Here is a 14635-nt window from a genome sequence, read left to right as displayed (position 1 = left end):
TAGTCATTTTTCATCGAGATGACTCCGAGCAATATGTTTTGCTTCCTGTTTTTCACCAAATGATGCTCGGATTAAATTTGCCAGTTGCCCTATTAAAAGCATTCACAGCGGCCTACTGCACATGTTTTTTCTCACCCGAGTTTAACCGTTGTTTCACCGTTTTGATTCTTGATTATGATTTTTTATTTTATTTCAGGCCTTTCCTCACTACAGAGGGTAGCAATGAGTCTTACCTGGCTGCTCCAGCTCCATCCAACCTCATCCTAGTAGACAATATGTTGGAATTGCCTCCAGACCTGAGGGACTTTTTTTTTTTTTTTTTTCTTTTTTTCATTTTGTCTCCTCGCTCCTTTCTTGTGATCTGGTGGAATTGAAAAGTCAGTGCTCAATAATGGAATAAATGTCTGTAAAGGGTTGAGGTGGAGAACCGTGTCCTTATCGAGATAACAGCCCAGACACAATATCAGGCTCCGTGTTTGATACTGGATCCTTCGCCAACTGCATATTTGTCACTCCATTGCACGTTTCCTATTATTTTTCATCTTTAAACAAGTCTTGGTACATGTTCAACTATTTCTGTTGTATTTAATGTTAATTACTTTGTCACATAAGTTTGCACAGACAAAAAAAAAGTATCCTGTATTAGTTAACTAATCATCTAAAATATAACCAATTAAGCTAAAAAAAATAAATTAAAAAAAGTGCAATAATTAATGTGCTCTGATTAAACTCCAACACAAAGACATAAAGGAAGTTCACATGTTTGTATCGATCAAATGTTATCTCATCCTCATCAAAAGTCTGAAAGGCTTTGGACAGCATTTGATGCACAGTCGACACATTTAATTACCTCTTTTGTTTATTCCTCAATGTAATTCAATACACAAACACATAACCCGACTAGAGAATCAATCCAGCGAATTCATTTTGTTGCTTTAGCTTTCATGATTGGAACGCAACTAATCACATGGTCTGTTGAGTCTGTGAATCACAGAATCTAAGAAATTTAAATCAAAGTAGGACTTGATGCCTTTTTTTCTGTGTTGCGGCAACAGTAACCGGCAGTGTGGAGTAAAACATCTGACGTCAAGGTGAAAAATGCTCAGCCAGCACCTGAGCCAGGTTTCACAATGGACCAGATGGACCTGCTGAGTTTTTACACATGATTTCCTGAAATGTCTCTCAGATATTGCTGATCTTACAGTAGGTTTTATAACTGAATATAAACTCTACAATCGTGCCCTGGGCTTTTGTTTATCTCAACTGAGTAGAGAGTCGAGATTTTACTGGAGGCTTTTATTTCAAATTTTCTGTTTTCTGTTTATTTGGTCATATTTTAGTAAGAGACCTGCCACTTTTTGTGCCAGATTTGTTCCTGTTAGCAGTTGCTGTTGCTGCTTTTGTTTTTAATGCATACTCAACCCTTTTTTTCCCCTTAATTTGTTTCACATTAATAGCCTTTGAGTGGTTAAGAGTGCATCATTTCTTCAATTTAGTAGAAGACTTTTATTGTAAAACATCTGCTGGAAGCGTTCAGTTTCTTCAACAGCGACTTAAAACAAGAAAATGCAAAGTTGAATGATCTTAATTAATTAATCAGTGCATAAGAAAAACAATTCTGTAGTGTAAAGTAGGCTAAATTTAATGCTATTTCAGTGCTACTGTTTCCTTTATTTATTTTATTCTTATTGTGAAATGCCTTGAAATTGGACCAGCTTTTAGGGCTCTAAAGGCAAAAGAGTGTATATCACTTTCAATGGCTACACTTGAAGGTGGGGCCATTCCCTGACTGCATCACACCGCCTTCCTGATTTCCTCTCCTTGAGTTCTCTTTTTTTTGCATATCTTTGTAGTTCTGACACAGTGAATCATTCAGATTGTAGTGTAGTTGTGTGAAGAATGAAAAAAGGCAGCAGAGAAGTTCAAAACCTGCCTTCTCTTTCACCTCTGCACACCTGACATTGCTGTGTGAAGTGGGTGTGATTGTCAGACTGTCTGTTTCAGAGAATTGCAAAAATTGACTGAAAAAGCCCCAACTCTGACAACAGAGAGGGGATTTTGGATAGGTAGCTATGCACCGATCGGCATCAGTGCTGATACTGAGCCATCATGTGATGGCTATTACCAGATCTTTGTATTTGAACAGTTTATGTGTCTCTGCTATCAGCTAAATTCATTCAATCAACTTTTGGTGCCACAGAAATCCCTGGCCTTATATTAACTTAGATAAAAGTGATGAAAGGTTGGGTGGATGGCTAGATAAATAGAATTCCCATCTCCAACCACAGTCACATTTCCAACTCTGAGTCAAGACAGTTTTTAAAAAAGTCTAACTATTATTGTTGTGGTGTTTACTGTTGACCATGAAGGTTGCCTAACCTCAAGGAAGTACTGTAACTGTAACACACACCACAATCAAATGATCATTTTAACCCAAACCATGATATTTCTCTAACCCTAACCAAGTGCCTAAACCTAACCAGACATTAACCACAGCGCTGTCACACCATAAAATTATTTTCGCTCCTAACATGGTGCAAAGATACTCGTGTACTTTTCACGCCTACACGAGGCAAAACGTGACACTGACATGGTGGACCAGTGTGTGTTTTACACGGTTTGGCATATACCTGATTGCAATAGCAGCCAGTTTGTTGTTCCCTCTCTTTTCTAGACCAAATAAAGTCACCTTCGAAAGTTTGCAGCGTGGGACCAATATTGACCAAGCAAATTAAACTTGATAGAAAACTTCCAGAACTTTCTTAACACAAAAGTTTGTTTTGCTCGGAGTTAAACCATTCAATCATTTTCAGTCCCGGGCCAGTGCCACTGTTGTAGTCGTTCACTGTTTCTCATTTACTAGCCGCTGCCCTGACCAGTGTTGGCCTAGTGTACAACTGGTCGTTCCACTTTGGGACTTTGGCTCACCGCGCTGTAGCTGTAAACGCTACATAAATTTAGATTGGTCCTGGGCAAGACGCAGGACCAATCTTCCAGAGAGGTGGGGGTGATTTACGAGGTGAAATTCGTGGCACGTATATACCACCGCTTTATTACAGCCCATCACAGGACTGATTAAATTGATCTGCAGATTGGTGGACAGCGACAGAGACCTCATTCAACTGGGGACCTGCAGAATCACCAACTCTAGTATAAGCCACACAGAAAACATGTTCAATATCCAATAACTTACACTGTAACAATTTTTATACATGTAGTTTTTTTATGTTACAGGCATTTCTGCCGTTTATTTTATCAGCAGACATTTTTGTTGCATGTCTGTTATTCCGTTTCCCTCGCTTTCCCTTCCTCTGTCTGTCTGTCTCTTTGCCCACCTGCCAACTCCAAGCACACACACACACACAAACCTTTGCCTTACAAAACCTGTGATGGAGATGTAAAGAACGCTTCTTGGCTGTATTTACTGGCAGATGCCTCTCCCATAGCCAACCTGACAGATTACGCTTAAACCTCCAATTTAGTTCAGGTGCTGAACCCGCCAAAAAAGAAAACAAAAAAAAAACAACCACCCAGCCTCTTGTGAGGAAGAGCTTAGCAAGGAGGGGAGCAAGGTAGGGATAAGGCTGAGAATGAATCAGGGGAGAGAGAAAGAGAGAGAGAGAGAGAGAGAGAGTAGCCAAACACAGACTGTCTGCAGCTACTACAAGTGAGAGTTGGAGAAGATGACTTGTCTTGGAGAGTCAAAGACTGATAAACCCTAAAAGGGAGCCGAGTCAATGAGAAAGATCGAGAGGCTGCGAAAAGTCAAAGAGGGATAGGCAGAGCGTTGGGGAGTGAAGAGGGGAGTAGGGGGGGGAGAGAGACAGCCAGAGCGAGTGAAGCTGGGGAGCACACATTTCTAAAGAACCCATCCTGGCGAATGGATCACCGCGCATCAGACCGAAACCTTGTCGCTATGTGATTGATTGGCTAACGTGGAAGTGGGCTCGGAGTGTACTAGTCAGATGATGGGGGGGGCTTCACTAATCCTCCCACTTTAGGTGAAGACTCCCACTCATTCTGCACTTGTCCAGAGGACTTTTCACGTATTGAGGGAAAAGGAGAGAAGAAGAGTATTTGAGGAGCTTTCGCTGTCACTTCAGCCATGTCAATGCTAATTGCCACCCATCAGATCGATACCACCACCTCCAAAATGGTAAGGATGAAGCTGTACTCACTATAGTTTGCATATTGAAGAACTGTTGAAGCGGATCTTTGGCTGTGACTGGAGCTTAGCGCTTGTGAGCCATGTCTCCTCTTAATTAGTGCTGTTAAGCCCATGTGGTTTGCATGATACTAATTTACTCTTAACAAGCTATGCATCCCTGCTCTTCTGTCATATTTTTGCTGAATTGTTTTGTCAGTTTACTTCATAAAAGACATTTCTAAGTATTCTCTGGCATGACTCTCATTAATTGCAATCTGCAATCTTAAGTGTGTATTTGGATCATCCTGTCAGCTTGCATGAGTAGCCAGACTGGACTGTGAGCGTTATATTGTCCTGGAAAATGACAGAGGGGCTGCTTTGTTGATGGGCTAGCGCTGCCCCCGGGGCTCTCCTTCATAACTCACTCACCGTCTCTCAAGGCTCCTGGGCTAAGGTGCGAGTTAAATCAGACTCTCCACCTGTCTCGTTAAATCTGCCTCCCTCCGCTTGTGATTTTCTCTTCTTTATTTGCTTATTCGACCCCCTCATTTGAACCCTTGGAAATCCATCAAAGTTTTGTCACATCAGCAGTTCTGATATAATGTTGCTTGGGCCAAAAGTGACTGTTTTATTGCTTTCATTTACTTGTTTGGGGGTGAAATGTAACACACTACTGCAACACACTTGTCAAGTGGCCTTGGCTGCAGTGACTTGTTTTTGGACTTACATGAGTTTCAGATAACAGAGAATGTATGAGTATAATGACAAAGTTTTTCACTACAAACCTGGAGTTTCAGGGTTGTGAAGTGGTTCACTACACTCCGCAAAAAGAAATTCAACAGTTTGATCCCTTTACAAACTAAATGCCTACAGGCACTGTATATTAAAATGTGACTCCAATGCATTTAAGACATCAGTGCATCAAAGCGAAGTAGCTATATTAACATGTGCTGCACTCACAAAATACATTTGCATTTTTAAAACTTAATAAAGTCACCTCTTGGTGCCGTTTGTTGAACTGTTCTTGAAGTGTAGTCTGTAATGAGCTAGAACAACATTTCAGGTGATAGGAGCTGGCACTGTGGGAGCACTAAAGAGACAGTTTACTGTCACATCATATCATATTGGCCATATCATGTCGGTTCACATCAGCCCAAACACTAATAGCTGCTTTTTTAGATGAGTCACAGGAAAGGAAATGTGAAGAAGGTGCTTATGTCAGAACAACTGTAAAAGTTATGTAGTTATTGTTAAATCGTTGTAGGCTACAAACCAACAACACTGTGGTTTGATAAAAAATAATACAGGAATATATTAATGTTGGAGGTGGTCCCCCACTGGTCTGGTTGCACTTGTCCTGACTGCCTGATGATACCGGTAAAGTCACTTTAAACCGAATCTTCACACTGTAATTGATGCATTTCATACTTTATTTTTACCTTTACGTTTTACCTTTTTACCTTTAAATAAACCAAGTTACACTTCACTATCTGGTGCATTTTCCTTGTCTTGCAATGGCCCTCCAGCCTTATACAACAAACAACAATTGCATATTTGCTGTAGACCTCATGCCTCGTGACAAGTTACAGATTTTAGCTTTAATGTTGAGAACATGAACTTGTTTGTTTGTTCATTTTGGCAATAAAATCTCTTTTAATCAGCATACTATGTAAACAGGACTGTTATGGGGAATTGTCACATCATGGAAAGAAGATAATTGAACTTTTGCATTATTAACATGGTAATAGGTAAATTATGTTAAGTTTGTCCATCAGCCGAATGTAAAACCATAAAATTTAAATATCAGCTTTTTAAAATAGGACCCAATTTCACTTAACTCATTTCTTTCCGTCACCTTCTTTCCCTTGTTTTAACTTGGTGCCTCTCACCATACTTTTCTTGTCATCTAAGCCATCGCTTACTGGCTTGGCTTGAACCTCAGTCTATAAATAACTATAGCTACTATCTTAACTCAGACATCAACAACAGACAGGTTAGAAAAGAACAATGTACATTTTACAGTGGGCAATGTGGTTACTACTGGTCAAAAACATTTTTTTTTTTGCTTCATTGACATTTTGTGATATCATAAACTAAAAAATAATGGACGTAGGCACCGGGATGTGACCCACTAGTTTGTGGATTCCTGTGTTGAAGTCATCAAGTTTGCATTTTGATTGTCGCTATCTTGGATTTTTGGAGCCAGAAGTGACCATATTTGGATGAGAGGGTGGAGCTGACCCTAACACTAGCTGTTAGCTTAGTTACCATGGTGCATTTACAGTCCATGGTCAACTGTGATAATGCTAATGCTAATTTTTTCTAGCGAAAAAACAGGCTTAAAACCATTAAAATACATTACATTACCACTGCAAAATGTACCTACCAAAAAAAAACTGAACAACCGACTCCTTAAAGGGTCTTTTAGTACAACCAAATGCTGAACAAGACTTTTTTAGGCCACCAAAATGTTACAGTCACTCAAAGCGGACGCGCCCTTAATTATGCATAACTTTAAGCCTTACTAAAATTTAAACAGGTGGGTTATATAAAAATTCACTCCCCGTACAGTTGTCATGAAAGGGGAAATTAGCTATAGAGACCAAAACTGTTTTGTTTTTTTGTTTTTTACTATTTCTGCTGTAAAGCTGGGCATTTTAATATGGGGGTCTATGAGGATGGACTCGCTTTTGGAGCCAGCCTCATGTGGACATTTGAGGAACTACAGTTTTTGGCCTCATTTTTCAGCCCTGGAGGTTGCATCTTGGATAATACATGGTCAGTATTTTATCATTTGAAGGAAAAAAAAAAATCTTGCCTGTGAGCTTCATGCTTTATATCTTTACTGGTCCCAACCCTTCCAGCTTTTCTTTCTGTCTTTCAGCTTGAATCCATCTGTATCTGTACATACTGTTTCATTAAGCAGTCACCACCAATGCACTTTAACAATGATGTACTGGATCCAGTGGTCTCCTCCCTCGTGTCCCGGAGCCCAGGGTCAGGCCTTTCATGCTTGCAGATCACATGGTTTCCAGTCCAGTAACTGCAGCCAGGCCTTTCTGGGGTTTTTGATGTGGCAGATTTAATACAAAGCTCCCACAGTTCCCTTCATACCTCCCCAGGCAGACAGCACACATCACTACTCTATGTTAAGATGTCTCATTTCCCAGCTAATGTGTCTAATTCCAATCACTCTGTTACATTAAAATGGTTTCCACCTCATGAACTATTATCCCTGATGTCAATTCCTCACTTTAAACACTAGTAGTGCTTTACTTGCTAAGTAAGGAATGGAGACTGAGTGTGTAGAGGAGTGTAGGAATGTATTTTAAGGGCATTTTGACACGAATGTTATCGGAAAAACACTTGAATTGGTTTATGTTACAAATTCTACTCAGGTTTCATCCCAGCGTGAAGAAATATCTGTGTGCTATGTGGCAGATTAGTTCTGTAAAAATGGGGGATATATTATAGGAAAAAAAAGCTAGATTCAATATTGATTCTTTTTGAAATGACAGATGATTGACTGCAACACACAGCAAAGGCTGAAATATGAATAAGTGATTTTCTCTGTGGACATTTGTCTTTGGCGCAACTCCTCTATGACATTTAAGTCCTACTTTTCTTCAAATAAATCAATAATTACTTTAAATCCACAGTTTTCCATTTTTTTTTTCGTCATTCACACAACCTTTTCACTTTTCAAACCAGAATACCAAACCAAAAAAAAAAAGGTGAGTGGAGAAATGACTAATGTGGGATAGAATGTATTGATTCTTGTTTTTTGTGCTAATTAAAACCCTGGCTAACGCGTTCTGGCCAGTTCACTTGGCCTTGAGTCAAAATTGTGACTGAAATCCTCTAGTAAAACAAATTAAAAAGCCATCAGATAATGACAGCAGGTTCTTGTAATAACAACGCATTTTCACAGTCATGGGTTTGAAGTTTGTGTGTGTACTGTACATGAGTGGGAAGTTTAAATGCCAACAGTCCAGGTGAGGCAAGTTTTTTCCTCTTTAAATTCTGTCCTTTTATTCCTAGGGATTTATTCATTTCCTGTCCTCTCTGCTCTTCCTTCACCTTTTTTTTTTTCCTCCACCCCGACCTTGCCTTCTGTAAACCTCTCAGTTATAATTTGAGGACATCTGGTGGTACAAATAAACAGAGGGCTCGGGGTGTGTGTCGTGCTGCAGTCAGCAGTGCTTGCAGCAAAACACAATTTAGAAGATTGAGTAATAAGCGAAGGAGCCGCAGCCAGACACCTGAATTCTTACTGTTTTTTTTTAATGCTTCTCACCTGGTCCAGATAACTCTTCTTCTCTTCTTATAAAGTGGTTGGTATAGTAGAAACTCCTTAACAAACAGCAGCAAACTCATACTGCACAGCCTAACATTCTGCAACCCTGCAAAACTTTATTTAAAATTCTAGTTAAGCACTTAAATGTTCCAAAGACATCAAATATAGTGGACCGAATTTCGAACAACAGTCCAAGGCCATGCTAGCACAACAGTGGCACAACAGTGCTTTGAGCTTAGGGCTAATTTCAGCATGCTAATATCCTCGCAATGACAATGCTTTAATGTTGATAGTTAGCAAGAATAATATTTACCATGTTCATCATTGTAGTTTAACATGTTAGTATGCTAACATTTGCTAATTACAGTAGCACTAAACACAAAGTACAGCTGTGACTGATGGGAATGTGATTAGTATTCAATCATAAACTAAAGTATTGGGCAAATTGGAATTTTTATCCAATGATGGTGCCAAATAAGAGGTGAAGGGGTCAACAAATTTATTATCCTGAGGGGGATATGAATATCAAATTGTATTGTGATGCCTCCAATAGTTGGTGAGACATTTCACTCAAAACCACCTATGTCAACCTGAAAAAATCAGCCAAAATCATTGGTATACATCATCTTAAAACCATAAATGTCTTTATGAAATTTTGTGACAATCCATCAGGTATAGTTGATGTTGAGATATTTCACTGGATAAGAGAAAACCTTGACCTGCTAGAGGCATGAGAGGAAAAGTCAGACAATTACTAGACAAGTACAAGTCAGCCTCTTCAATAAATGTCATCGCAGTTTCATAGCAATCCATCCAACAGTTGTTGAGATAGTTCAGTCTGGACCAAAATAGTGCACTAATTGACCAAACATCAGACCAATATTGCCATCCTTAGAGGTACTAGCATGGTTTGAAAAATGTGTCTTGAATATTGCACTCATATACTTTCAAAGAAGGAACTGGAACAAGCTTATACAGAATATATGTCAAACCATGTAAATAAGATGATTTTAACACTGTTAAGATAAAGAAAACGAGACGCTGAATGTTAAGTTTAAAAAAATATGCAGTTTTATGTTAATTACACACATTGTGTAGAATAATGGTGTGATTCATGGCATTTGCTTTAAAAAGCAGTAACAGATTCAACACCCAGGCTATTTATCAACCTTGAACAGTAGCAACTCACCTCAGGATCTCACTTGCTTTTTCAGTCCACGCTACTGGATTTGTTGGGTTATTGCTGAGCCACCAGAATGACAAATCAACCCACAGCAAACAGACTTTTTCTACTTGGACCACCATCTCCACCATACGTGAAATTATTCTGCTGTCCCTGTCTGGGAAATGGGATCCAAGTCAACAGAGAAGCATGAGATAACTGAAATGCATTTTTTTTTCCTCCCCAGTTCTCTCCCAGCCTTGTATCTGCAAATTACCTTTGTGCCTCTTACACTTTATATGTGCTCGATGTTTCACCCACCGTTACAGCTCACGCCCGCTCACAACTCCTGGCTCTTTTCTGTTTCTCCCCTTCAACCCTCCTCCTTGCTCATTCTGTCCCTCTAAATTTCCAGGGGACTTTATCTCACCCATTTCAAATAGGATTGGGACTCAATTTGCCATGCTTCATGTCACTTTGCTGGAGAATTCCACAGTCGATATGGACACATCATAAAACTGCAGAATGAGCAAAATATGGTTTGTCAAAACTTTCCCCCACCTCTTACTATTTGTCATTTCTAAGATTTGTTTCTCCTTCATAACGCTTTGATTCATCATGAGAGATTGGCACCGTGGCATTGGACAGATGGAGGTGTCGATCAAAAAATAGGTGCCGTCGTCAGATTGGTGTTGAGGCGAGTAGGTGGTTTCACAGCAGCAAGTGACAGCACCTATTAATTTGGCCATTTAATTTTAAGTCCAACAGCGTCAGGCTCCAGCACCTTCAATCTCCCCCTGTCATTCAAAACAAGCCTCTAGCCAGCGGCCACAAACACACGCACACACTCTCACACAAGCAAAAAGCTTTTAATCTAAAGCTGAAACTTAGCCCGGTCCTTTCCAAAGAATGCAAGAAGCCTTTAAATCAATCAGACTTATATTCTACCACATTTTAAATTGCAGCAGCGACATCTGGGCGACACTTAGGGACAGATGTAAGGGTGTGTAAAACGACTGCAGTTGCAAATTGGGTTCTCTTGTCATAAAGTAGGGGTCCAACAGACCCAAATATCTCGGGTAATGGCCAAATTGATCCTCCCTCTGAGAAGCTCGGGTATGAAGGTAGAGGTTTATGACAGTATTCTCAGTGAGAAATGGACTGCAACAGAGAAATGTGACACCACAGTATAAATTCATGAGTTCTTGCTCTCTCTCTCTCTCTCTCCTGAAAGTCCAAAACTTTTCCCTTGCTGCAAACGCCCACTCTCATCACAGCTTCAATAGTAGGATTTTATTTGCTTCTGACAAGGTCAAACTTCTCTTTTTACCTCACATATACGTATATCTTTCAGGTTAATCAGGTGAATTAATTGAACAAGTCTCCAGTGTGCACATGCAGTCAGAGAAGCGACACCATATGACTTCCCTCGATTTAAATTTTTTCATTTTTTTATTAATGTTTTATTCAATTTAAACAGCCTGTTTTACAAAATTACAAACAATACTTATTTATATTTAATGGTATGTAGCAATGCAAATAGTTTTGGTTGAATTTGGCCAGATATTGTTTTCAATGGAACTACCTGACACTGATAAATACATTTCTGTGTATTTTTGAGATGTAATTTTTCAATGCTGTGAGCATAAAAAATGGAATTCCATTTCCCTCCATTGTGTTGAGGTCGAACCAGAAATCCGAGACAGTAAAACCAAAACTATCTGCATGGCGAGAGCAAAACCCTTAACAAGTAGCAACCTGCAGGTGAATTTATCATCTGTCATGCTGTGCAGTGGATTTTTGGGTTTGTGTAAACACCATATGGCTTCGAAAAGTCGGGACAAGTGGTTCTAAATATTGTATATGAAAGTGTCTGACTGTAGGACAAGATTATTTTTCCCCAACTTTAACCTACATAGAGTGTAATAATAGGAAGAAACTGCAAAAAAAAAAAAATGCTTAGGGAAAAAAATACATAGTTTTGTTTTCATTTGGGTGAAACAGCCCTTTAAATCTGTTTAAAATTTTAGCTTTTTTTTTATTGTTCATAACCTTTATTTAATCTCAAGAGTCAAGTTAACAATAGCACAATAAATAACAGTAAGATAGCAATACATACACACACAAATATGTAAATAGTTGATAAAAGACATCAATCAATTAAAACAAGTACAACTTGAAATACAGTGATTCAGGATCATGGTTTCAAATCGCCCAGTAGATACATGTGTATCAAGCCTCAGGGTGTGCTGAAATTTATTCCAGGTGCTTGAGGCACAAGAATTAACAGCTAACTTTCCCATTTCAGAATAGACACGTGAAACCTTGAGCATAAGCTGATGATTAGAACGTGCATGATAAGCACCGAGGTTCCAGTCCAGCTGTAATGTAATGTAGGGTGGTAGCTTCCCAAGAAGTACCTCACAGATACACAGATATGCTACCTAGTATCAAAGATAGTGATCATCTTGTTTAATTCATGTTACTTAATGGATGTCAGGATGATTGATCACATCCCTATAACCCACATGATTTGCTTTCTGGCAGCCCCGCACTAAAAAATGTATTGGCAATGACACAGCTTTTTGGAGATACTTTGACCTGACAACTCCCTCTGCAACCTTGCTGTGGCAGCTGCTTCTACGCTACCTTCATTTTTATGATGGAGGAAAGGATTTAGAGACTGGAGCCCTCCAGAGTAGTTCCAGTCCGGGGAGAGACATGCGGTTTGATAAGCACAGCTCTCGCACAGTGGCATGAAATGAGAAACTATCCATCATAAATCATGTTGGTCGGCTGACAGAATGGGATGCGCCGGTAAATGTGAAGTTTATTACATGAAAGCATATTTGCCTAAATGTTTAGGGGGGGTTTCCCTCACAAGCAAAACAATAAGAACTTATTCTGAAATAAATACACATAAATGACGCTATCCACTAGATGCCAGTGTTGATTCTGTTTCAGAGAATTTCATGTCCACTGTTTCCACATTAGCCGTATTGAAGATCTGTGTATGGAGTTGTACAGTAGTTTGTGTGTTTGTGGTGTTTGATGTTTGGCTTTGGCCTGAAACGGCTTTGATATGAGTGAAATATATTTGTGCATAACAGGGGAAATAAGGTAAAATACAGACACAGTTCCCTTTCACTGGCTTTCAGGAATCCCCTACAGTGGCCCATTGAGAGAAAGTTGCATCATGCATGATTACATGACAATTCAACGATAATTGCGAGTCAAATAAAACATAAGTGAAGTTAAGTAAAAATTATCAAGAGCAAATTTTACTAAAAACTTTTCCGACGTTTTCAGTAAACTGACTTTTTTTCTCCTCTTTCATCCTCTGGAAGTTTGTAATGTTCCACATGAGCGATATCAGGCAATCCTTTCCAGCAGACAGAAGCTTCTGCCTGGGATTAAACCACACAGCTCTGCCCTCTGCTGCCCAGCTGCAGGGCTGATCTGTTGCGGATTCCACACAGTCTGTCGTATTTAACTCTTCATCTAACTATAAGGGAGCCTCCACAAATAATCATATTTAATGTTTTCTATTCTATCTTAATCGTTATGATGGGGTACTCTAATAAGGGTGAGATGGCAAGACAGACCTCACAGCAGGCCGGGGAAATGTGTTGCCTTTCTTCTTTTTTTTTTAACCAAATAAATAATCAAGTTGAGGATGTTCCACATATTCAGTCCACCTTAAATTGTACCACATCAGTCCCCTCAGGATTTCCTGCAGTTTGACAAATCTTGCTACCCAGCCTTTTTTTTCTTCTTAATCACATCACTACAGTGCCTGAAAATTGAATTGCATTTCTGGGTGCTGTGCCAGAGTCTAAGATGAATATGATGTGCAGAAACACACATGGAAGCGTTTTTTTTTTTTTTTTTTCTTTATAAAACCTTTCCTGAAAATCAATGGTAAAATGTTTTGCAGAGCCACGGCAGAGCAAGGAGTCTGTACTATCTGTATATGTGGGTTTGCAGCTGAGTAATCAAGTTATGCAGTGGTGGGGTGTGCTTTAATCTTTTTAGGAAGTCATCTTAATTGAAAGGTAAATCTGAACAGATGTGAGTTGTTTTCTGTTGAGCTGTTGGTAGGCTGTGAATATATAGGAGGAGGATGTTTGCATTTCATGAGGCTTTAAGCTTATCCTCAGAGTAGTTGCACCTGTTCCTGGAAACTTGTCTGTTATGTGGGCTGTGATGAGTGGATGAGTTATTCTGTGTTTTTTTTACCTCTGTGAGGCTAAAATCCCAGCATGCTCAGCTCGTTAGGTACACAGAGGGAGGTGCTCTGTATCTTGTGAGGTTACACAAGATCAGATTATAGATTTGGGATCTGTTGTGTGGAAAATTACTTTTCCCTTTGCTGGATTACAAATAAAGCCGAGTGATGTAATATGAGTTCCTAGGTCAGTCATCAGTTTGATTGTCTTTTTGTGTTTTATTTTGTTGCTCGTGGACATACAGTGTTTAGTGAAAGAGGACGGATTCAGATCCTTAACTAAAGTACCACTATGTAAAAATACTTAATTATAAGTAAAAATCCTCCATTCAAAATCTTTACCACTTAGGTAAAAGTACAGTAGTGTAATCAGTACTCATTATGCAGAAAAATTGCGCCTGTGAGTGATATATTATTATTTATATTATTATATATTACATAACTTGATTGTAATCAGATGCATCAATGTATATTTACTGCACATGTACTGTTTTAATTCAATCTATATCAATTAATTGTATTTTATAAGCTTAACATGTTTTTTTTACTCAAATATAATACATTACACTACTATAAGGTACCTCGAATCTGTGCTTAAATACATAACTTGAGTAAATGTACTTTTACCAATGATACATTTATTATTTATGGTAACTCTGATTTAACTTTAGTTTTGCATTACTCATCTCCAAAACATGCTGTGTTTGGCTTCAGTTTAGTTAATTTTATTGTAAAGATGGTAAAAAAAAAGTCTCATGCATGTTGCAACACTATAACTGTATGTGCTAAACATTTTTGTGA

At 38.9% G+C, this 14635-nt stretch overlaps 1 protein-coding gene and 1 long non-coding RNA gene across 6 annotated transcripts in view; both read left to right on the top strand.

Moving 5' to 3' along the window:
* The window catches only part of LOC121888433 (dipeptidyl aminopeptidase-like protein 6), a 198614-nt gene that overhangs the window by 44423 nt on the left and 139556 nt on the right, over positions 1 to 14635 (top strand). The gene's annotated exons all lie outside the window — the stretch shown is intronic.
* LOC121888438 lies at positions 6803 to 7799 on the top strand. Its single transcript, XR_006093241.1, has 2 exons — positions 6803 to 6925; positions 7032 to 7799. It is a non-coding gene; the product is annotated as an uncharacterized LOC121888438 (long non-coding RNA).

Source organism: Thunnus maccoyii, chromosome 21, assembly GCF_910596095.1.
Source record: "Thunnus maccoyii chromosome 21, fThuMac1.1, whole genome shotgun sequence".
Taxonomy (NCBI): Eukaryota; Metazoa; Chordata; class Actinopteri; order Scombriformes; family Scombridae; genus Thunnus; species Thunnus maccoyii.
Note: the sequence above shows the minus strand (reverse complement) of the source record. Positions and strands in the feature narration are given on the sequence as shown.